Below are 25,922 nucleotides of genomic sequence, written 5' to 3' on the forward strand. Positions count from 1 at the left end.
GTGGGAAGATGCATAAAAGTCATTTACTTCCTTCTGGAAAAAATAAACCTTGAAAGATTTGATAGATTTCATTTAGAGGGTAAATTTCTCAAAGAGAGATATATTTGAAACTATTTTGGTAGTACCAAAAGATATGTCTGTTTTAGGGAAAACAAGCTGGATTTTGCTGGCATGAAGCAAGATTTCCCTTGGAGCTCTGTGTAAATTGTCTGGGGTGGTGAATCAACATTGTAAAGTCACGATACAAAGTGTCTCTTTTGGTGTGTGTGTGTGTATGTGTGTGTGTGTAGTTTGTGTGCAGGTGCACACATGCTGAGGTCGCATCACGGATCCTGCTGTATCGCTTTATTCCTTATTCCCTCCAGACAAGATCTCTCCCTTAGCCAGGAACCAGCCTGGCAACCGGGATAACCCAGCTATCATCTTGTCTTCTCCTTCCAGGGTGCTGAGATCACAGTTGCCCTGCTTTTGATGAGGATGCAGGGAGTCTGAACTCATTCTTAACCCATTGAACCATCTCTCCAAACCAGGGTTCCTGTTTCCTTAACGCCCAGTCACTTGTCAGCCTAATGTTTATGCTGACATGTACATACTTCTTGAGAAATAAATGTCAACGCTAATGACCCAGTCCTATGTGCAGTGGAGGGTGGCAAGACCAAAGAGAAGGATCCAAGCGGAATTTTACGGAGAAGGGAAATCTGTGAGTATCAATGGCAATGATCCCAGATCCCTGTTAGCTACAGTTAGGCAACATCCTTTTTTTTCCCCAATGGACACTTGGAGTTTGAGCCAAATCCCCATCAGGAACCCACTTCACTTTCCTAGTGAAGAATCTTACAGATTTCAATGTGGCCCTCTTTCCCTCCAGCAATTTTCAATTAGAACTCGTGCTTTTTCCTGTCCTGTGTACCAACTCCACTGGACTTCAGTGCCAACACCCGGTAGACGTGGGTCTATTCTGGTGTGAGGAGGAGGTTGGCCAGGGAGTTTGTACAGTTCTGCTTGCTGTACCCTTCCTGTGAGAACTTCTGACCCTACCTGTGCATTGGAATTTCCCAAGCTCCAGATCATCAACACTTTTAGAAGAAACCTGCTTAGCCTAGCATAGCAGCTTCAGTGAACTGTAATCATTGCTAGTTGTGGGAATTTTAAGGAAAACATATTGGTAAGTCAAGCAATAGATATCGGAGACCCCATCAATCATTTGAAGTAACTGGCCCTTAAAAATACAGAAGTGAAGCATACAGAGCTTCTAAGGAGGAAGAAAAAAGATAATAAGCAAAGCAAGGAAGGAAACTAAATATTTTCTCTAAGATTGGGTGGCTAGAATACGAGAGAAATGCGGAGATGTATCATAAGGCAGGAAGACTGCAAATGAAATTGGCTGTCTTATAACCTTAGTCATATTCTCCAGAATCACAATTCAGGAACATTTCTTCCCACCATATGGCTCTTTCCCTTCTGTTGACTTGTGTCTTCCTTGACGACCAAGCAGACAGCAGCCTGGCACAGGCACTTGATACAGTCGGCATGATGCGGCCCATCCATCATGTCAAACACACCCCATGGCAACCTCCAGTCTGATTCAAGGTAGGATAAGGAGAGTTCAGTGCACAATGCAGTGTTTAGGGAGGTGATCTGGAAGCATTACACATGCAGCATTGGCAGAAACTGTTTAGTGGATGTGTCAGTGCTATCTCAAGTACATGAAAAACCAGATTTACTGTCCCTGGATTCAAGATTGTTTTTTTGTATTTCTAAAGTATTTACTATTGTATAGTAGACACATGTTATCCCTGTTTTTCAGCTGTAGAAACTGAAATGTTGAAAGGTTAAGTAACATTCACAAAGTTACATCGTGAGTCATTTTCTGAATCAGGAAATAAATTGGTGGCCCTGACTCCCTTTTCCCTGATTTGACCAGTCAAGAAATCATTTAACACTCTTTACGAAAGTGCTTTTCTTTATTGCCTAGCACTAGGCACTGAGCAGATTCTTTTTCTGAGGCATAAAAATCATAAAAATGTGGTACAGGTTGAGGAGCAGCAGAATGCAGTCAATAACATTAATCCATGCAACCAGTGGTATAGACCGTTGGTTGAATACAGAAGCCAACATTTTCAGTTTCAATTCATATTACCCATGCCTTGAAAATATGCACATAGTGTCTCCTTACCTCCAGAAATATAGGAATAGGTATGCCCAGCACAGAATTCAGAAGATGCTTGTATAATTATATTATGTGGTGTGCTTTGAGTTGGATGGCTTGAATTACTGAATATAAATGTAAAGACAGAGTGATACTATTTTCCCTTATCATGGAACTTTGTGAAAAGTTTTGAAGACCATTCGGGAACTATACAGTGAGAATGCCTATTCCGGAACTATACAGTGAGAATGCCCATTCTCAAACTATACAGTGAGAATGCCTATTCCGGAATTATACAGTGAGAATACTCATTCCGGAACTATACAGTGAGAATACTCATTCTGAAACTCTACAGTGAGAATGCCTATTCTGGAACTATACAATGACAATACCCATTCTGGAACTATACAGTGAGAATGCCTATTCCGGAACTATACAGTGAGAATACCCATTCCGGAACTATACAGTGAGAATGCCCATTCCGGAACTATACAGTGAGAATGCCCATTCCGGAACTATACAGTGAGAATACCCATTCTGGAACTATACAGTGAGAATACCCATTCCAGAACTATACAGTGAGAATGCCCATTCTGGAACTATACAGTGAGAATGCCCATTCCGGAACTATACAGTGAGAATGCCCATTCCGGAACTATACAGTGAGAATACCCATTCTGGAACTATACAGTGAGAATACCCATTCCAGAACTATACAGTGAGAATGCCCATTCTGGAACTATACAGTGAGAATGCCCATTCCAGAACTATACAGTGAGAATACCCATTCCAAAACAGCTGTGGAGTTTCACACTGGGCGTCACACTTTCACTATCGAAAGTACTCCCGTGTACTTACAATAAACCAACACATACTGGTGATTTTACTGATAAAAATATCCCAGAAGAATATTTTAAAGGCTAGGGAGACAGTTCAGTAGGTGAAGTCACCTACAGCACAAGTATGAGGTCCTGACTTCAAATCCCGACATCCACATGAATGCAGAGTTGGTAGAGCAGCCCCATTGTAATCCTAGTGGTCTGGAGATGCAGTATTTCTTACACTAAGTTGCCTAGCTAGACTAGCTTAATTGGCAAGTTCGAGGTTCAAGTGATAGACCCCTTTTCAAGCATGTGAGAAAACAGTATTCTAAGTCTGGGTACTTGTGTGGTGCCATATCCAGTTTTTGTGACAGTCACTTCAACACTCTTCTTTGTGTGCGAGTAAGCATGACCGTGTCAGCCAACTGTGTCCCTAAAAGTTTATGGGGTATGACTCCTTAATCCTTCTGCCACCTGTTCCATGGTTTCCTTCTCCAACATCTTAGCCCCATCCTCTTTAAAGCCTTGTCGGAAACTTCAATCTGAGCTCATCAGTTTAACAGGAACCTTGCTGCCTGTGGCCTTTAGCTTTTCAAAGGAATTTCTTAGCTAATGGGAAAGAATAACAAGGAAACAAGTTCTAAAAGAAAAAATTAATTATTACTAACTAGAGGGCAGCCTGTTACAGTCCAAGTACAATCTGTACTGTGGGCTTCCCAGGCTTGCTCCCTCTCCCCAGACTTCTAACATTTCAGTCTCTGCCTTGTTATATGTGGAGATACCACCAGAAACCCAGCACAAAAGCCTCCTTCTGGGACCAGGGACCTTGTTCTCCTTTCTAGTCACTGCTGTCTCAAAAGCTTTCAGCCTGTCTTGGTTGTATTACAGGAGAAACAGGACGACTATGTTTGCATCAGTTGAGAACATTACATGTAAGCAGAATAGTATTTTGAGGAGACGGTGCCCAGAAAGTGAAAAAATAAAGGAATCCAAATTCTGAGCCCCCTCACCCCTTCTCCCAGCCCAAACACCAAGCTGCTGCTTCCTTAGCTGAACTTCAGGTTTCTAGATTTGGGCTTTGAGAAGAGTGGCCTTTGTCAGTTGGTGTTAACATCTTACTTTATAGATGAAGAAACAGAAAAGTTCCAAAAATAAGTCCTAGACTATATAAGCACAGACTGGGAGATTCTGAATTGGGGTTCCTTTACTTTTAAAAGATGAGCTCACTCTGTATTCGGTTGCTGTACCCACATCCCTGAAAGATGTTGTCTATGTGACACATTGAGCAGTCAGATAGTAATAATTCCCACGTTACTTACCCCAAACAAGCCACACTACCCTTAACATTAAGTTAGGGACTATCTTCAGTGACACCCTATCTGTTGTAAAAACAAACAAACAACTCATTAATTAACTGGGCACCGGCTCCTTTAAAGAGGCATTGGAGATGACAATGAAAAGAAAAGTCGTATAGGGCAAGCATGATTTGTATGTCGAAACACAGCACCTCATTAACAAAGAAAACCAGTATGGTAATATCATCTTCTTATCTCTCCAAACGCTACTTTCCTAAGAGGAGGAAAATGGCGTGCGCTGTAAATTCCCACCGTTTGTACAGACTGACTGGAAATTCTACACCTGCGGTCCTAGGGGATACAAAGCTAGGCTCCTGTGAGCGCCATCCTGCCACTGAGGAAGACTAGCCTTTTCTGAGGCATGTTTCTGTCTAAGACACATTACTTAACAGGTTGACTCACTATCCTTGCACTTAGAGCCAACAGCGCTATCACTCGTGTGTGAACAAAGCCTGTCTAATGGGTGATTTTCTCCTTGAGGCACATCGTAGACGTCTTGTACATGTGAAAGATCTTCAAAACTCTGCCCAGGGTTTTGATTTTAAACAGTGAATCACAAGTTTCCTTAATAAAACAAAAAAGGAGGGGGAGGGGACTTGTTTATACTACGAGAACTAAAACAAGGAGGCGTGGCCTGGCTGTACTCTACTCTGTCCTCCTGGTACTTCAGACCTGTTGCCGTTTGTACATGCCGGTGGATGAATGTAAGAAGTGCTGCGTTTGCAGTTATGAATGCATTTTAGTGAACAGATGAGTTCACACACATGGAATCGGCAAACCAGAGAGTCAACAGGGCTGGGGATCTAGTTCAGCGGGTAAAAATGCTAGCTGCACAAAGACGAGGGCCTGAGTTCAAATCTCCAGCACCCATATAACGAGGGCGTGGGCATGGCTGTACAGGCCTGTGAACCAAACACTGCAGGGAGGAGACAGTGAGGTCCTACAGGCTTCCTAGACAGTGAGTCCGGCCACAGCAGCAGGCTTCCAGCTCAGTGACAGGCTCGTCTCAGGGCAATTAAGTAAAGGAAGGCTCTAGCAGCCTCTGCGGGCCTCAGCCTGTGCTCGCAGGGGCATGAACCTGTATAGTCACATACAGGCTACACACGGGAGTGGGTGGGGGAGAAATAATCTGTACACAATATGTAAATAGAAAAAAATGAAATGACTTTGAATCATATGGCCCACTTCTTCCCCAGCCCACTTACATCCCAGACCGCCTCTGTCATCAGTCCATTTCAATCACTAGCCACAACGGGAAGTCAGTGGACTCGGTTTTTACACGGGAAAGATCAACGGTCAGTTATTAGCACAGACTCATCTACTTAGACTCAAACTGTACCATTTCAAAGTGGCTGAGGCATTTTCAACGATAGTTCTGCGGCTAAGTCAACTGAAGTATAAGAAATTGGAAATTACTGTGTCACAAAATTAAATCAGTCCGAGGGATAACAACTTAAAATAAATGTTAGTAATAACATACGATTGTAGGTCCAAAATTGGAAAACAGTACAAATTGGAAGATGCTTTTGCACGTATGCCAGATTTTCATTTCAGCATACCCGTTGCTGTAATATCCTCCCACTAACTTCTTCATACGAAGTGCTATAATCCCACGCAGTCCACATGATGCTCGGTGCTATTAAGTGGAGTGTTAGAAAAATAAGTGAGAGAACAGCAGGGTTATAGCTCCCAATGACTTGGAATCCATACCTAGAAAACAAGTGGTACAAATCACACAATGCAGAAGCTTAAAGCACAGTGTCAAGTGTCGAGGAGCTGATAAACGGTGGACTTCAAGATGCAGTTTTATTGTCAGTGGACTTGCATTTCATCAAAAGTCCACGCAAAGCAACTGCTGCACGATGTCATGTATTTGGGGTGTTTTTATAGTCTCTGGAGGGAAGAGTTCAATTTTCAAGAGATACGAATAGAAATGTACGTTGGTGAGTATAGGAAAAACAATGTTATTAATGCTATAGTACCAGAGGAAGATGATTGTCATGCAGGCAAAACAAATTGTTTGACATAGTTGTGATTAACAGCCGTGTTGTGGACCCCTCGGGGTTTCAGAAGACCTAACAGATCTGGCCCTGTCCAAGCCTGCGAAGTCTGAAGTTCAAGGAAATTAATTCCATGTATAGCAAAGCCATCTCTCTCACAATTTTCTAACCAGTGAACATTGCGTGGGAAATTGGTTCCATATGGTTTCAAGTCATTTATGCAACTTGAATAATTAAAATATTCGTTGGTAAGAGCTGCCTGGTGTCTTTAAAGTCAGGAAATTATCTTATGCCAAAAGTAGACAAACTCGAAAACCCAAAGGTCAAGTTAAGTTTGAAATTTCACATTCCAAAATGTAATTATTCTAACAAAAATTTCTAGATACTCTCCTCTTATCACTGAGTAGAGAAATGAAAAGCCCCTTTACTCTTGCACAGTGTTAGTTATTCACTTTCATACTTTAAAAGAGTTTGCTTACACGTCTTTCTTTTGCTAAATCTACAGCTAAGCATTACTGGAGAAGAGCCGAGAGTAGTAATGACATTTTCAATAAAATCTTGCCAGCTGTTTTTAGAATAATAAATACATTTTGTTTCAATATATCTAAATATTTCTACTGGGAGTTGTAACCATAATTCTCACTTTGTAGATTTATGAATTAAGGACTTCATATATCAGGTAGCCCGAGAAAGCATATTCTAACTGAATAGGCTGCCTGTAATCCTTCAGACATGGTTACTGTTTGGCAGGCATTAAAGAGATAGACAATAACTTTGACCCAGTGAAAACTTATACAAAGCCACTGCTAATCTGTTTACTTCTGGAAAGAGAGATTTGAGTAAAATGTGAAAATGAGGAAAATTAAAAAGCTGACAGTGTTTTTTGCACATAGATAAGTTTGAGTTGAAGACCTGTATTCAAATTCTGACTTCCCCACTTACAGCTAGGTCTATGACTTTGGGAAAGTTGCTTGATCTGATCTCCATTCCTTTGTCTCTGAAGCAGAGACATTGGAAAGTAGGGCCTGGGGAGATTATCTGGTTGCCTCACAAGCATGTGAACTTGAACTACATCACCAGAGCCAATGTGAAAAGATCTGGTGTGCTGGGGCACACTTACTATCACAGCACTGGAAAAACAGAGACTGGAAGCCCCCTGGGTCTGACCTAGGCTCTCTAAAGAGTTTCAGGATTAATGTGTGACCTTGTTGTGAAAAGAAAAGATGGATAGTCCTTGGGGAATGATTCCAAGGTTGTCTTCTGGCTTCTGCATGCAAAAACATACAAATTGAAAAGTACTACATAAATTAATAATAATGGGAATAATAAAGGCATAGTAACCTATCCCTACTTATAATGAAACTGGGAATAATGAATTTATCTTATTATTTGTTGTATATGTTTAATATTAAAGACAATGCTTTCCTCGTCCTCATTATGACATACAATTTTACAGAACCCGAAAACCACTCTGAAAGTTATTTTTAGAATACTACAAAAATCTCTGCTTCCTCATCTTTGCACTATATTTGAAAAAGGCAAGTAACTTTTTTTGTTTGTTTGCTTTTTGCCTTTCCTTGTTCATTTTAGATTTCAAACCTTTTTAAATTTGTTGGAAAACTAAGGAAGTTGAGAAGATGGACAATGTCCTTTCATATACAGAGCTCCTTCAATAAAAAAGGGATGAGGGGTTGGGGAAGGAAGAACACAAATCTTTGGGTTGGAAACAAGCTGATACCTGCCAGAACAATCCATGGCAATCACCTTTGCTGTGAATATTGTACTTATGCTATAATTAAAAATGGATTTAAAAGAACTAGGGCAGCACAATCCTGATCACTGTTGGCCTATACCTTAGAGAACAAGAAAGCCCTGGCGTTTAAATTTAGGCAATGGCCCTTAGCTAAGCCAAAGCTGTTTAACCAGGCCTTAGGGTTGGGAGTGCTTTGACAATAGATGGACAGTTAGTTTCCCTGTTGGAGCTGTTTCTAGTAAAACAGAAGGGGAAAGTTGAATTGTTTTTTAACATAGAAATGCCCTGGGTAGCTAAGGAACTCAATTCATTATTCCCTCCTCTTAATATGATGGCTGGAGCACTAGAATGAGCAATTTTGAATATGCAGGGTCTTTTATGTGCTTTACTGCCCTTTCAATAGAATATTTTGCTCACTCAATGATGGCATGGCACTGCACAAGGGTTGTGCTAATACTTATGCCCTTGAAGTGGAAACTCTTTTCTCTCAGCTGAAGAAGTACTACCCTTTCCCCCAAGTAAGACGCTGCTTCTCTGCTATCTGCCCTTCCCCCTTCTTCAAAAATACTGAGTTCCATTGTGTTTACCCAGAAACCGGGCTTTGTGGCAATTAAGAGATTCCAAAGTGGCAGAGGCTAACGTACCAGTAGAGCTGGATTCCAGCTTTCCATGGTAACACCCAACTTCCCTTCCTTAACCACCTCCTTCGAGTCACCCAGACAATTCTAATCCTACCTCTGTGGTTACTCTGAAAGCCATCCAGTTTGGTTATCAGAAAGGATCTGTCTTAAGCAAATATTTGCCACAGTCTGTTTTACTCTTTTGGGGAGAGAGAGCAAAGGAAGGGCTGGCTTCGCTTAATCCCTTTTGATCACACATTGTGGATGAGAGAGAATGTAGTCAGGGCTACCCATACCGGAGCCCAACCTGCAAAAAGACTGACACTTCACTGCGTGGATGATCTATGATGGTAGACCTCAAGGGCCTTGATGGGCTACTCATCACCAGGGTGACTATCACATCTTGCCACCCGGTACATATCCCTTCCTCTGCATGGCAGTAATCCAGGAACATTCCATGAGGGTTACAGCATTTTCTCTTTTACAAGAATAGGCCTTACCTTTTTCTTGGTTCCATGAACTCTTTAAATGTCAAAGTGATTCACATGGGAGGAACTGATCCCACACTCCTCGTTGAAAATCTCAAAGATTCAAGATCTCTCAAGAGGTGGAGTGAGGTTATCTTCTGAATGATCAGGCAGTGGGTGTCTTCGGCACCACTGGCCTGCACACAGCATCCAACCTGTTGGAGGAAAAGAAAAGGAGAATATATTGTAATAGAAGATTTTCTATAACCCTTAGCGTGCCTACCCACTTTTGGTATCCTGAGTGACTATGAAGAATATCCTAAGAAAACTTTTGCCCAAATTTAACTATATTTCCAACAATCATCAATATTCAGGAATTTAACCCTCTGTTTGCTTCACATCAAATTCTGAACTAAGCTACCCCTCAACAAAAGACCAGGTCAGAAGGAATGTACCTGTATACTCTTGAAAAAGAAAAGCAAGACCTTGACTCCTGAGGAAAAATACACTTAGCACTTTAAAATTCACTCGGAACTGTTTATTGACTTGTTTTTCTGCTATACACTGGGCCCAGACGGAGCCCATTCCTTCCCTTCCTGCCTATGTACCTCCACACCTGCCTAGACAGCGATGACAAACCATTAATGGCTCTTACAAGCTCCCTTTTAACTGGGTTCACCCTCATCTACTCGCCCATTTCTCTCCTCTTCAGAGATCTTGAAACCCATGCTCTTCTGTCCCCACTTGAGCTTGAACTTAGTTCCAGCCAGACTTTTCTCCCTTCAGTTCCAATTAAATACCACCCTTGCCAGTGTCATGAAGAGTCTTTGGGGCTAAACCCAGAAACCAGTTCTCAATTTTGCGTTTACCTAACCTATTAGTATCATTTAAGACAATTTAATGTAAAGGTTGTCTGTACTGTAACTGTGGGGTTAATTCTAGGACCCCTTAGCAACAGTTTCCCCTTACCAGGTGATCCTCAAATCTACTTCTTCAATGCAGACCTGATACTCATTTGAGGATAGAATGGATAGGCCAATTAATTTTCTACACCCAATCTTAGGTGTTCTAACAATAAACTTATTAAATGTGAGGGGGAAAACACAGCATATGGCTTGACTTTGCTCATTTAGCTGCTTTTGGTAACATTTCCTTGTTAACATTACTGATAAGAGTCTGAAATATGGTTTTATTTTTCAAGTAAAAAATTTATTGAAGATTGTCAAACACTGAAGTTTTACCCTAGGCTTCAGGAAGGCGAGAATAGTACCTGAACAGATGTTCAGTCATGCTGAGTCCTTGAAATGTTGTCAATGAAAAGAATTCTCCATGTGATGTGTGTGCGAGTAGGTGTTGAGTGTATGAGCACGAATACTGTGGGTGTACACCCTTCCGAGGAGAACTTCATGTGTCCTCTCCCCTATTCCTTCAAGACTGTCTTGAATGAGGAGCTCGACAGATGGTTAGCAAGCTCTAGCCATTCTCTATTTCTGTTTCCACAGTGTTGGGGTTGTAAATGTACATGAGACCACATTCAGCTGTTTGTGTGGGTGCTAGGGATTTGAACCCAGGTCCTTATGTTTGTACTTTTATAACTGTCTTTGCAGCCTGCAGCTCTGCTTTTATTTGATTCTTCCTCCCTCCCTCTCTCCCTCCCTCCATCTCCCTCTCCCTCTCCTACTCCCTCTCCCTCCCTCTCCCTCCACCCCCCATCTCTCTCTGGCCAGCCTCTGCAGCCTGGGCTATCCAGGAACCCACTACAGATCCAGGATTAGCCTTTCATATAGACTGATTCTCCTGACTCAACCTTCTTGGTGCTGGAATTGTAGGTGACACCTGTGTTATAAAAGAGGTATTTTTGAAAAAGATTTACTTTAGGGCTGAAGAGATGGCTCAGTGGTTAAGAGCACTGGTTACTCATCCAGAGGACCAAGGTGCAATTCACAGCAACCTTATCTAACTATTTGTAACTCTATTTCTAAGGGACAGAATACCCTCACACAGATTTATATGCAGGCAAAACACCAACACACATGAAATAAAAATAAATTTAAAAATTAAGAAAATATTTACTTTATATATAGCTATAGATAGATACAGTGGTGTGTGTGTGTGTGTGTGTGTGTGTGTGTGGTGTGTGTGTGTGTGTGTGTAAGTCTATGCCACTTGTGTGGGGGTGCCCTCAAATTCAGAAGCAGAGAAGCAGATGTTGGATTCCCTGAGGGTGTGAGCCTCCTAATGTAGGTGCTGGAAACTGACTTTGTGTGACTTTCAGAGGAGCAGAGAGCTCTTTTAACCACTTCCCCATCTCTCCAGTCCCTGAAAAGACTATTTGACATCAGTCACTGCTGATGATTAATCTGAATCTCAGTTCTCAAGAAACTGCAGTGAGTAAAACACTTTCCTCACATTTGCCTCCTGTATTGCCCCTGATTCTTATGCCTGCATCCTGCTTTGGGCTCACTCTGAGATCCTATTATTGACCTGTATTTTCACGACCAGGAAGCATGAGGCCCAGCAGGTTCCTAGCCTGTCTGATCCTGTCCCATGCTTGGTAACCAAGTCCTACTTTACTGATTGTGGTCTATTTAACGCCATGCTTCCTGGTTCTTGACCTTGGCTACAAAAAGGATTATGAAATATTCCTAATAACCTTTATCTAGGAAGCTAGCTTCCTGAAACAAGAGGACCCCTATGGTAAGATTTCAATTTCTGCATGAATGCAGCAATGAAACTATCAACAAGATTTGCAGTATGAGTGTTCTTCCTAGGGACTTGTGTATGGTTAAACCCGTATGAGCTTGTCAAACTATTTCTCTTAAAAACTGTCCCCTCCCTTTGCCGTGTGACTTTTACAACTGACCCAGAGTACCTGGGACTGGCATTGTTAATCCCTGCACTGTAGAGAATAGTCTTCTGGGTTAAACTGCATTTATTTCTCAGTTAAGAATCAGCGTATAAGAAGCATGTGAGTACGGATACAAGTGGATACTGATGGTTTGTAGTACTCTGTATGGAACAATTTAGAGTGATAGGGTAGTATGGTACGGAAACTACCTTTAGAAGTGGCAGTGTTATGTGCTATTTCAATAAACAAGAGGACTAAATAAATAGGAGAGAAACAGGAAAAAAGAGAAGCATAGGGGAGGGGAAGGAGAAGGGAGGGGAAAGAATGGCTGGAGGGAGGTGAAGGAAGGGATGGGAAGAGAGGAGGTGGGGTTGATATCACAAAAGACCCATTAATATAATATTCACATAGTATGGGTATTTACTCCAAAGCCTAGTGTTTTCCCCATAGAGATAGCTTAATCCTAGAAGGTTTTAGTACAATAGTACATAGTTAAAAAATTAACTTGGAGGTGTCATATAGAACACAGAAAGGCTTAAAGTAAGAGAAATTAATTGGGCTCCCAAGGACTTTAATATGATAAGTAAATTATATCAGGCTTTAAGTTCAAGTCTACTTTATGATCATGTTTCAAAAGTGCGTGTTTTGTTGTGATTGGTTTAAAATATTGGAATCATTATTTTCTTATTGATTCTCCCTGCCAGTCAACTCTTGTCTATTGTGTGTGTGTGTGTGTGTGTGTGTGTGTATGTGTGTGTTTCACAAAGGAAAAGCAAAATTCCATAAATTATCTTACAAGACTTTAGATTGCTTGAGGAAAACCACATTTATGATAATTTATAAATATTAATGACAGTGGGGGCAGAAGAATTTTTTATTTAAAGGGGGAAAAGCTAACATTTTTACTAGCATCTTCCAGCAGAATCTCCTCATAACAAAAGCTATCATGTCCGTAGCTTTCCTGGATGCCCGTACGTCAGAATCCTCAGAAGAGTTGCCAACGTTTGACTCAGCAGAAAGATTGATCCCCATTGCTGGATCCTCCCATTTGGAATAATGCTCCAGACAGTTTGTGCTACCACTCCCTCTGCTGAATAAATACATGAATTCTGCTTTAATTGTGTGTCAATCATTCCTTGACGTGAAATTCCCAGAAATGGATGATAGAAAGTCTTCGACAATCATTTTACAAGACCCAAGGATTACCCTTTATGGTTTAATACTTGGAAAACACCCTGTGTCTAACATTTCACATACATAGCCTAGGGTGGTCCCTAGCATGGACAACAGGGTTGCCAAAGAAAATGTGGCTGGGGGAGTAAGCACTCCAATGAGTCCACATGATACTTGCTTTAGGATGAAAAGTTCCTTTGATATGGCTGGTTTAAGCTTCAGGATAATGAGGAAGTACTGGCATGGTAAGGGTTAAGGAAAGTCTCCATGTTTAGTACCACCAATCACTTTCCTGTTAGGGTAGGACCTGAAAAAAAGACCTGTAAATGTAAAAGAATAATTAATAAGCCAAAAATATTTTGCTACTGTATTTATATGTGTGTTTGCCAATATGTACAAGCATGTATGTATGTGTATATGTACATGTATGTATGTATTTATGTCCATATATGTGTATATGCACATGCATATATGTGTGTATATGTATGTATTTATATATGTGTGTATGTATGTGGATGTTTGTACACATTTGTATGTACATGTATGTAAATCTTGGGGTGGCATTGCTTACAGTTGAGTCATAAAGTGCAGACTGTATTGCTAAGTCATTTGACTGGTACTCAGTGAATTGCCTTTCTATGAATTCTTCCTTGGTCTTGAAATGACTCCTTGTAGCTCAGAACCAGTTCAGAGACACACACTTAGGCTGTGGGTGGAATAATATTACCACTTGATTCCTCAGGAATATAATGACCCTTGTCTAAACAGACTGATATATACAACACATGGATTTTCATGTCACTACTTTTGCTCAGAGTACTTTTGGATTCCCCACTGGGGAAAAATGTATTCCTAATACAGAACTTCAGCAATCATGTGCTTGGATTAATCTGTCATCACAATGCTGACACTCTGCATCAAAAGTTTAGAAACTCCTTTCTCTTGGCTCCCCGAACAACCTCTGGCTAATGAAAGGAAGGCAAGTATGGTATGGCCCCTGGGTCATGTATTTCTGAGAAAAGATATAGGTTTATCAGATAAACATAAATCAGAGAAAGTTGAAATTATTTTGAGAGAAATACCTTTTGGAAACTTTTTGTAAGAGCAACATAGAGGTCTGTCATCATCAAGGTGTAAGTCATTCATAATTAGGATTTTCTGAGCGATGACTCACGTCTCTTGGATAGATGAACACAAAAGCAATTAGTAGGGTGTGAATTGTTTGGTTTCTAAATGGTCTGACAGTTACGACAACCAAATTTAGATTTTTATCTGTCCAGTGCTGATTCAATTAACATTCTTTTTCTGAGAATTAGTGAGAGACTTAAAAAAAACGTTTAAAATTCTTTTTATATATCCTACTCAGTGTAAGAGAACATGATGGAAAAACGTAGTTCTGGGCCAGGGAGAGGACTCTGTCTGATGCCTGGCGCCGGTGGGGAAAACTGAGTTTGGTGGTGTAGGGAGTGGGGGAGAAATAAAAAAGGATCCTTGGAAGTGTCGGGGCAGTCAGTCTCGCCAGATGGGTATGCTCTGGGCTCAGAGCAAACATGAGGTGGAGAGAAAGAGAGGGAGACTTCTGACATTGACCTCTGGTCTCTACATGTCTGTTTGTGCACGAGGGTCCTCATGCAAGTGCTCATGAACACACACGGCTGTATTCATGCACGGCTGCATGAACACAGACAGATAGACAGACAGACAGAGACAGACACACATGCACATGCAGAAGTGGTTTGGTAAGACACCACTAAACAGGGTATTTGGTCTAAGGGAGTCCTCTCAGTATGACACTGCACTTCCTGTCTTATGACAAAGAGGACAGTGCCTCCTCCATTTGCACTGCGCCCCTGAGAAGCAGAGTGTTGGTGAGTTATTTGCTCTGCATTCCACAGAGATCACACCACACACTCAAGGTTGTCCCATTTCCTCGCTCAAGCAAAATTTATAACCAGAGTGCACACACTGACATAAGCATGGAAAACTGAGGACCATGAAAAGATTAAGAAATTAATCATATCCCTATGGTTTGTGCCTTTGATTTATCTGAGAGTTTACCTATGACAGCGTGTGGGACCGGCAAAATACTTCTTAAAAGCAATGTTTCTGGAATGCAAATGAGCAGGGTCTCTATACAGACCCTATGTACTTGCACTTGGGTGACCTTGTGCTATTCAATTGTCCCTCTCTGCCTCACTCTCTTACTTCATGAGGCTCTTGTGTGGGTTAAACAAACACACTGCTTAACACATCATAAACATGTTGAATTTGTCTTCAGTTTTTTACTACCGAGTCACTTCTATCCAGCAAACTATGTGGTGTATCATAAGTACTTAGTAAATGCCTAGTAAATACTTGCCTACAATGTTCTTCATGGTCCCCACTATATAGGAAGCAACACGACAGAGACAATTGTCACATTTAGGACCTTTGAGAATATCTTTAATGATTTCACAAGGCTTTTAGAAAAACTCTCAAATTCCTATAAGGCCCTTCATGATCATAGTAGTTTCTGTAACTGTATTTTTATCTTGAGTTAATCTTCTAGTTTGGTTTCTCTCTCTCTCTCATTTTCTCTCTTCTAATTGCATTGTTATTTTTCACTGTCTCAAGTATATGGAATTGTCTCTTACACTGAGGCCTTTGAACGATTGCATTCTCCCTTTCTACATCAGTTCTCATTCAGTTTCCTAGTCCTTCTACTTTAGAAGTCTTTCACTTCAGCTATTTGGTTAAAGAGCCACAAACCTTCCATGAATTGTCCACTAGCCTGCTCCATGGCATGCTAGAGCAAGAGGTCATGATTAGCTTCTTGCATACCCAGTTAGTTCACATGGATTGAGACCTGGTTAGTGACTTTTTGTGAACCTTCTCAGACCTTTATTCCCCCATCTTTGTCTATAGTTGTATAATCATTATTCTTATAAATTATGTGTCATATAATCCCACACTTATTCTTGCTTCTCTGATTAAACAGTGATTACTAAACTTGCTGGAAACAGGAAGTGTAAGGACTCAGGGTAACAGGGACATAAAGATGAGTATGTGGGCCTCAGTCTCATCTTGTTGAAATTAAAGCCTAAATGTTCCTTCTCGTGGCCAGGGACACCGGGAATGCACTGATTAAAGTCATTTAAATGGTCATTGGGGCCACTTGTAATAAAGTACCTACCAGAGCAAAGGATTTAGAATGAATTTAGGATATTTCATAAAGCATTTTGATAAAAATATGGTCTAGGATGAAATTGATTGATGGTTTATAATTGTGCCAGAAAATATGTGTGGGGGGATGTGGTTGAGATTCTAAATTACCAAATAAGCATACTGGATCAAGGTGATAGGAAGAAATGTTTGATCCAGGGGGAGGTAGGAGGAAGGGATGTTTGATTGGGTTGGAATGTGTTGATAAAGGAACATTGTGTTTTGGATTCCTGTCCCTGTGAACAGCAGAGAGGAGAACTGACTGACTGCTTGGTTGGTTATGTGAAGACTAGACCCAAAGATCACCTACATCAAATCAACTAAAAATTCCAGCACTTTATTTTTTATTTAAACAAGATTCATTTAGTGTGTGTGTGTGTGTGTGTGTGTGTGTGTGTGTATGTTAATCTGAAGTGCCTAGCAAAGGGTGCTGGATCTCCTAGATCCAGAGTTGCAGAACTGTACCCGCCCTGATTTGGGTGCTAGTAAGCAAATTCTGGTTTTCTATGAGAGCAACAAGTGCTGTAATCCACTGAGAGGCATCTCTCCAGCCCACCAGAGGCTCTTTGATGTCCCATGGGCCAAAGTGTAAAAAGGCATAGGGTGTGTTAGAATGTGGAGAAAACGGTTCTTTAGGAACTTCTCATTCATCTCTTTACTTGAGAAACTCCATTCACCGGGATGACACAAAACTGAAAGAGCCACGGCACATGGGGATTACAATGTGTGGATACGATGAGCATATCAGGCAGCACTGGTTAAGATAACTTGACTAACAGAGAAATTGACCTTGGGTAGATAATAATGACATCTTTAGAATTGAAATCAATTGGTAGACTACCCAGAGCTTAAGAAGATAAATAAATGAAACTATATTTGATGAAAACAATCCTGAGTAATTCTAGTAGGACATTGGGATCAATACATCAACCAATTCTCTGATGAGGGACAGCAGATTTGGAGAACCTTGAATCAAAGTGAAAGCAGATCATGTTGAGGAAGGATCCTGCCATAAGGTCATAATTTATAGAGTAGCCCACTCTCTTTAATCTATCCAAAGATACCTATAATCACAGGATGACAATTCATCAGTATAAATAATGAGATTTTAGGGAGTATTAAGCACGGTCTTCAAAATGGTATGAATTTCTGGATACTCTTAGCAGTGTGGTCCACATTCAGAATAGAGGCTTACTTATGCTGGGTGATTGACGAGCATTGTTGTGGGTTTTTAGTGTCTGCAAATGCTTTCTATGAATTAAAAATTACATGTTCCATATTATTCATATTGGTATGATGAAACAAAATGTCACACTATGTAGAAGTCACTAGAACTGGCTTTGCATACAAAAGTAGCAATCCAGAAATAATTCTGCATGTTTAGAGGAATTGCAATATCACATGCCTGTATGATACAGAAGTGATTATTCTTCAACTAATTTGACTCAACTTATTTCATTCAATTTCTTCATTTAGTCTATGCAAAAAGACAGATAATTTGGAGGAATGCCAGCACTTGAACTATGATAAACTTAATTAGCTTAACTTCAGTAGTAGCTACTGAACAAAAATGTGATGTTTATTGCTGGAGTAAATGAATGCACTGTCTGCCTTCTATACACACAGATATTGGTGTGGCAAATGCTGTATCCTCATTCTATACGCTATTCTGCTATCCCTAGAGCAATTTGCATTCCATGGGCAGGGCTACTATTACATCATCATTATCCTGTCTCAGGGCTATAGCAATTCTATAATTCTTGTTTATAATTTTACTGTCAGAGACTTTGATCAGCCTTTTATTCTAGGTGACATCATATTATTAGTCCATTACGTTGATTATATCATCTTGCTTGAATCTGGAGAAGATGAAATAGTAGCAATTTAAGACTCTTTCAATTACCAGTGACTTTTTAGTGCCTATGCCAGAACACAGACAATTCTTATAAAAATCTAGAACTCTTCCATGTTGGAGAAATTCTCTAGGGATGTACAAAGAAGCTCAGCAAACGTTGAATGAATGAGTGAAGGTTGCTTTGTATAAAGTGAAAATATGGTTTTGCTGTTATCTCTAGTTATACATTTGGTTGCCTTTGGTCAGTCCATTAAGATACTCTGTAGAGATGAGAGGTAGGAAGGTGTATGTGGAATGCTAGTATTGGTCCTGAGGTTTCAATGTCCTCAGTGAAGCCAGTGAATAATAATCAGTATTACTAATTGCCAAACAAATGTTTTGCTTAGTCTATAATATAAGAAGTATAATGGGATATAAATACAAATCTTAATGCCACTTCTAATCATTTGGATAGAAGTTAGCTAACAATGAAGATACTGTTTTGCCCTTAAGTTACAAGCATTGAATAGGGTGACAGTCACATTTTCGTTTGTTTGGTTTGGTTTTGGTTTTGGTTTTTTGACTTTTCAAGACAGGGCTTCTCTTTGTAGCTTTGGAGACCAGGCTGGCCTCAAAGTCACAGAGGCCTCAAACTCACAGAGATCCACCCTTCTCTACTTCCAGAGTGCTGGGATTAAAGAGTTGAGTCACCACTGTCTAGCTTGACAACCACTTTTATGCTGATCACAAGGTCAGAAAATATAGATTTTTTTGGTAGGAAAATTTTAGAACCCAGAAAATGTTTGTGCAGATGGTGTGAACTGTGAGTTTCTACTAGATAACTATTGCATAGTAGTGACATTTATATGGATATACAAAACATGAGCAAGTGCATATGTCATGACATTGTAACGTTAAGAAATTGTAGGCAGGTCTGGTGATAATCCTCAGACACCAGGAGATGAGGCAATATGATTGCAAATTCAAGATTTATTTGGGTTACAGACTGGATTCATAGGCACCTTGGACCACTTAAATGAAATCCTGTCTCTAATTTTTGAAAAAGTAAAAAAAGAAGCATCTAAGTGGTATATGTGAAGCCTTAGGTCCAATCACTATTACTACAAAAATAAGAATTGAATTAAATGGTCTATCAATAGACAAAGTTTATAAATTTATGCACTGCAAATACTAAGCATGAGTACTCAGTATCTGTTAGAATGTGGACTGTATTTATTTACCATACATGTCTAAACATACTGATGTCTAAGAACAGAAAAGTTACTAATGTATATGCAATCATCCTCCTTATTGTATGCAGAACATAACACTCAAAATTGATTTCTGCAGGAATCTGTACACTACATTTAACAGTATCAAGTGTCTGCCCCTGGGAAAGTGAGCCGGGTGAAGAGTGACAGTAATGTTTTCATCCTTTTTTCATTACTTGAAGCTATTACCCCCACAAAAAAATCATGTATATATTCATTTCATGATAAAGTTTCAAATTTGAGAAAACAGAACTTCCAGTTGCATGCCCAAATCTGAGATAATGAAAATTTCTCTCTCCCTCCCCTCTCTTGCCCCTTCCTTCTCTCTCTCCCCTCTCCCTCTCTTTCTCTAACCCCCTCTCTTCTCTTTTCCTCCCCTCCTCTATCTCTTTCCCTATTACTTTCTTTCCTTCCCTGTCTCTCTGAGTTCTCACTTTACAGCTTAGGCTGGTATAGAATTCATGAACTCATGGTTATGCTCCTGCTTCAGTCTACTGGGTGGGATTGCAGGCATGCACCACCATGGCCCTGGTCCCTCTATTCACTCTTGACACTTCACTGATATAATTATTTTCATATGTTTCAATTATGGTAAATAAAACAGTGGAAAATCCAAAGAGAAATTCTTTCTTTCCTAAGTGGTAGTTAACGGATTCTTATTAAAAAACCGGAGACTTTTTTACTTATATTGCTTTATCTTTACAGAACCCTGGTGTAATGGTTTGAATGATTAATGTCACCCATAGTCTCAGGCATTTAAGCACTTGATCTCTAACTGGTGGCACAGTTTGGGGAGGTTTAGGAGGTGTGGCCTTGCTGGAGGAAGTATGTCACTGAGAGTGGACTTGGAGAGATTAAGGCCTCACTCTACTTCTCGTTCCCTGTTTCATTTCTTGCTTGTGGTTCAAGATGTAAGCTCTTAGTCTGCTCTTCCAGCACCCTTTCCTGATGCTCCGGTCCCCACCACCCTGTGCCTGACAACTACTGCCCATGTTATCCCTAATATCACGAACTCTAATCCTTGCAACAATATCCCAAATCAATTCTTTCTTTCAGAAGTTGTGTTGGTGATGGTTTTTTAATCACTGTGACTTAGAAAAACGACCAGTACATCTGGGAAAGTGAATTTGTTTATAGAATCCTGTGTTAACAAAGTGTCACTTGTCTGCTTTTGTGCAATATAACCAAAAAAGTAAACAAGACAGACAACTTCCTTAAATATTTCATTTTAAAAACATGACTGCAAACTGTGTTCTGGTTGTAAAATAAATGGTAAATGGAATTTAAAAAGATGGGTACATTAAAATGATAGGCAGGATGGTGAGAGAAAGGAATACAGAAAGAAAGACAGGAGGTTTGTTTCTGGCTCAGTGTTTTGATTTTCCTAACCTGGTAAGTAAGACACAATGAGTATCAACAGCCTGTGTGTCTTCACCTGAAAGTGGTGTTAGTAACCACACACACACACACACACACACACACACACACACACACACACACTCTACCATTCCTGGAAAGGTTGATATTTCATCTCTGTGAACTTTCACTTGAAAAGACACCTCATACTCTCTACCAAAAGAGGAGATAAGTCCACTATTGTATGCGTTCTCCCCACCCTCTATTTTTCCTCATTAGTTCTTGAAGCAAAGTAGAAATAATAAAAAAGGATTTCAAAAATTATTGGATTAACTTTTAATGTCTTCCTTCATCTGGGTGATAGATTCCATGGCAGCAGAGAACACATCTATTTTTTATTCCTATTAGTTTTCCACTACTAAGCAAAATAGCCCTTAAAATCTGTTTAATAGGTTGAGTGTGGTGTTCAGTAGACACCTGCATGAGTGAAGGAAAGAAATTCAATTGTTTTTCCTCAGGGTTTCCCTGTGATTTCAGGTCACCTATAAGTTTACTAAACAGATGAGCTTGTGCAAGAAACCTGGAGTCACCAATGCCCCAGATTTGGAGGCGGGTAATCCTTGGACAGTTGAGAATCCTCCCCCTGCCACCTGTGCTTAGGGCACTTCCTTTGGGGCAGAAGGTCAGAAACCAGTTGCCCCACCTCTGCTGGGCAGTAAAACACTCCCAGGATTAGCTGGTCCTGGAGTCTGATGGGTGTCTCTGGAGACAGAGACAGAATCCTGTCTCCTGAAGTTCTAACTTAGAATCAGCCAGAGAATTTGAAAGCCTGTTGCCTTTGAAGTAACACAACAGGTGAACAGCCTCTTTAGCAGCCTAGACTTGTTTTTGCTAAAACAACAAACATTTAAGTAGAAATAGGATAATGAGATAGTTTGTATTGTAGTAGCAGATCAAGCCAAATCATATCTAAATGGCTTCCCTAGCTGTCTATTGATGGACGGCTTTGTAAAGAAGAGATCTCTATTCTTGACCCTGCGTTTGGCATAGTAGATGTAGGTTGGTTTTCAGTTAACTTGTAGGGAATTTTCTTTAGTGTAAGGGAATCACTCCAATATGCTGCCATTAGATTCCCTTTACTTCCTAAGAAATGTTCTTTGAACTTCACATTAAGGGTTAATAGGCAATTCTAAAATTAAATAAGAATCCTCTAAACCAGCTTCCAGCTCCAGGTGTTAAAAAAATCTTGAAAATATTGGATTTTCTTTTCTTTTCTTTCCTTTTTTTAAACAAAGGGGAAGTAATGACTTTTTGAATCTTAAGAGGTAGTGAAAATATCTTGGAAAATGTCATAAGCTTCGAGAGTCACTTAAAATGCACCTAGTTCTTTTGCAAAAGATACACAAACCTGAAATTTCTCAACTGGATATTCTAATAAATCTGTTGAAAGGAAGGAAACTAATTTGGAAAAGGGTTATTAGAATTAAATGTGTGGTGTGTGTGTGTGTCTGAGTGTATGTGTGTGTGTGTGTTAGAGAGAGAGACAGAGAGACAGAGACAGAGGGAGAGGCAACCATCTTTCCCTTCCTCCTCCTTCATCCTTTGCATGAAGTTTGAGGTTTATATTCATTCTGTCACCAGATGGTGCTGCACTGTACAACAGTGCTGTGTGCAGCCCTCTTCTGGCAATCAAAGAGTTGTGGTCGTTTTAGATCTCACAGTTAAGAGCCTGACAGTTACTAAGTAGAAGGTGGGTTTATTTCCCATCAGCCTGTCTATATTTATACACGCTCTCTGTGCTCTGTGCTGTTTTTTCCCTCAATCTTCTAACCTAGTTTCCTTTGTTGTCTTCATATGTATTATTTAACATTATTCCATGTTAACAAAAAACGCTTACCTAGTTTTAAAATTGTTATATTTTCAGAGCATACCAGGTTTCTTTTAATTTGTGCAATCTGCAGGTCATGGCAAATTGACATTTTTACATTGTTGAATATGTCATGGCAATTGTGCCAATTGTTGTAGTTATAAAGGCCAAACTTGCAAAACATAATGCCTTGCAACAGTTTAAATCATCACCAAATTTTGTTTTAAAGGAATCATTGTCCTGGTAAATTTTGCTGACTTCTTAAAATACATAGTATACTCATGAGGAGAATTGAATTATAACTGACAAAAACCCCAAATTTCTTTTATTTATGATTTATGAATAAACTTTTTCAAAGAAATTATTTTAAAACAAATACATGATCTTTTTTATGTTCTCCACTTGTTTTGTTTAGTGTGTGTCTGTGCATGTATGCGTGTGTGTGTCTGTATATATATGCACATGCATTCAGGTATCCACAGAAGCCAGATGAAGGTGCTGGATTCCCTGGAATTGGAGTTAAAGATGACTGGGAACTGTCTGATCTTGATGCTAGGAACCAAACTCTGGTCCTCCAGAAGAGCATCAAATGCCATTAACTGCTGAGCTATTTCTCTGTCCCTGAGGTAGGCCTTTCTTAATAATATTTAAAATTTATTACACCAAGTCAATTTGATCTTTAAATTACTGTAGAAATGATTCCTCTCTGCAAGCTTGTAAATCATGTCAACAGATCCCAGGCATTTTAGTCATTTTCAAGTCAGGTACCATGCTCCATTGTGACTTCACTGATATACACTGTTAGCCAACTTCCCCGGCATTGTTTTTCATCCAGAGACCTCATGAGCAGTTCTTTCCCTTTCCCCCCTTACCCCCTTCTCTGATTCTCCACTTTATTTTCTCAGCAAGGATCCTGCATAACTACTGAGGAATAGACTCTGTGCTTCTACTCACTATAACTGATGCTTGACTATGGAGTTTTCTTTTCTCTTTGTCTTTCACAATTATAGCAACTTCTTTTTGTTCTGGTGTTCATGTATGGGTAAGTGAATATATGTGGTGGCCAGAAGACAACCGTAGGTGTCACTCTTCATGCACCTTATGCCCACCCCTATTTTCTATGAAAGGGTTATTCCCCAGCCTGGAACTTGGCAAGTGATTTAGGCTAATGATTGGCAAGCCCCAGGAACCTACCTGTTTGCACTTTTCTAATACAGGGAACACAAGTGTATACCACCATGTCTGGCTGCTTGTGTGGATAAAATTCAGGTTCTCACTTCTGCAGGTAAAGAACTTTACCAACTGAGCTATTTTCTCAGCCCTGGTCAAAAAGAATTCTACAGATAGAGGAGAGTAGGGCTCATGATGATAGTTACAATGTTCTATTCTTAGTGTAAATTAATAGGAGCAATATCTGGTAGAGATATCATCTAAGAGTAAGTGTACTCCATGACATATCTCTAGTGACTAGCATTTCATTCCCTGCTGCAGGGTTGGCATGCTAGTTTCCATAGATGAGTGAGAACATATGGCATTTGTCTTCCTGTGTCTGGCTTGTTTCTCCCATCATAACATTCTCCAACTCTTACTGAAAACTTTCATTGCAATGTGTTCAAATATTGAAAATATTAAAATGACATAAATAATTAATTCTGTCTAATTTTCCTATTTGGGAGAGAGTGTTATTTGAGTATTATCTTTGAATATCACAATATATTCTCAGATGAGATGTATAGCAATGATTTATTTGGTACTTAAAATTACCTCTTTTGGACTTCATTCATTTTTATCATTTTCAATAGAATATAGGGTTGACAGACAGCTTCATGATGTTTCCTTTGAAGAGTCTGAAAACAGTAGTGAATATGTGTTTGTAGTAGAATGTACATAGATCACTTGTGGAAGATATAATTAAAACAAATAATTAGGCTTAAAAGATAAGACAGCTTTATAGTCACTAATGACATAGACAAGCTGTTGTTGGTGAAGACAGAAGAAAAATCTGTGGTGTGCATGGCTCTATTCTGAATTGCTATCAGTCTGATATATTACTCCAAAGGTGGTGCTTTGGGGAGAGGGTGCGGCTTGTGGTGTATCCTTCCAACAGAAAGAAGCTTAAGACACAAATGTAGTCATCAGAAGACTCCCAGTAGATGAGTAAGGGATCCTATGAGGTCATATTACGGAGAGAAGTACTGGAGTACTTCTGAACAAGCCATCCACCACCTAACCAAGACAACCTGAATACACTGTAAATAAGGCCATGGTCCTACAATAAGCATTAAACTCAAGTATTCTACCCACTCAAACTTCATTTAGAGTTCATGAAAATCTATTACCAGGGAAGTGAGAGAGGAAGGTGTCAGTTAAGGTTGTTGCCAGTTTAGTTCAACATCCAATTTTATGGTTTCCTACCTAGGTTGGAGAGATGTCCTCAGCGGTTGAAGGAACTCAAACTGAGTTCAATTTCTAACACTCACAAGTGGCTCACTATTACTTGTGACCTCAATTCCAGGGGAATCTTATACCCTTTTCTAAACACACAAACACACACACACACACTTTACTACCAATTCAGATATCAACTTGCAGACACTAAAAGAAAAAAAAAAAGAAACTAGCATCATTTGATCAAACCTCTACACGTCCTTTTTTTTAAACTTTGTATATCCCAAAAGCATTGTTTTGTGTATATGAAGACAAGATCAAAATTTTCTGGTTTGGTAAAGATATCTTAAACAAGCCGGGTGGTGGTGGCGCACGCCTTTAATCCCAGCACTCAGGAGGCAGAGGCAGGCGGATCTCTGTGAGTTCGAGGCCTGGCTGGACCGACAGTCTCCAAAACAATACAGAGAAACCCTGTCTCGTAAAAACCAAAAATAAAAAAAGATATCTTAAACATGTGTGTTTATCTTAAAAATTATACAACACTATGGGGAAAAGAATGAAAATTAGTTGAATCCTGACACAACTAATTTCATTCTACTTCACTGTATAATAAAGCTTATCATTTGCAAAAATTTTAGTTGGATCTGTTCTACTTTTTAATACAGTATTTCAAGGCAACATGGAAACTATTTTTATGAGTTGTCATCATTATCTATGGACTTCTAGTTAAGAAAGAAGTTATTTACCTCTATGCCCTTTCTCTGTCACTCCTTAAATACTTAAACTCTGTAATTTTTCTTATTCCCTAAATACACTAAG

The 25,922-nt window shown here is 39.8% G+C and overlaps 1 long non-coding RNA gene across 2 annotated transcripts; it reads left to right on the forward strand.

Moving 5' to 3' along the window:
• The first annotated feature begins 11,727 nt into the window (after positions 1–11,727).
• Positions 11,728–13,129, forward strand: LOC121142636. 2 transcript variants are annotated; one of them, XR_005879665.1, is made up of 2 exons: positions 11,728–11,862; positions 12,970–13,129. It is a non-coding gene; the product is annotated as an uncharacterized LOC121142636 (long non-coding RNA). The 2 variants fall into 2 exon arrangements; XR_005879664.1 differs by lacking the exon at positions 11,728–11,862 and adding an exon at positions 12,039–12,133.
• Positions 13,130–25,922: the final 12,793 nt, after the last annotated feature.

The sequence above is a fragment of the Mesocricetus auratus genome, unplaced genomic scaffold, assembly GCF_017639785.1.
Source record: "Mesocricetus auratus isolate SY011 unplaced genomic scaffold, BCM_Maur_2.0 Super-Scaffold_100010, whole genome shotgun sequence".
Lineage (NCBI taxonomy): Eukaryota > Metazoa > Chordata > Mammalia > Rodentia > Cricetidae > Mesocricetus > Mesocricetus auratus.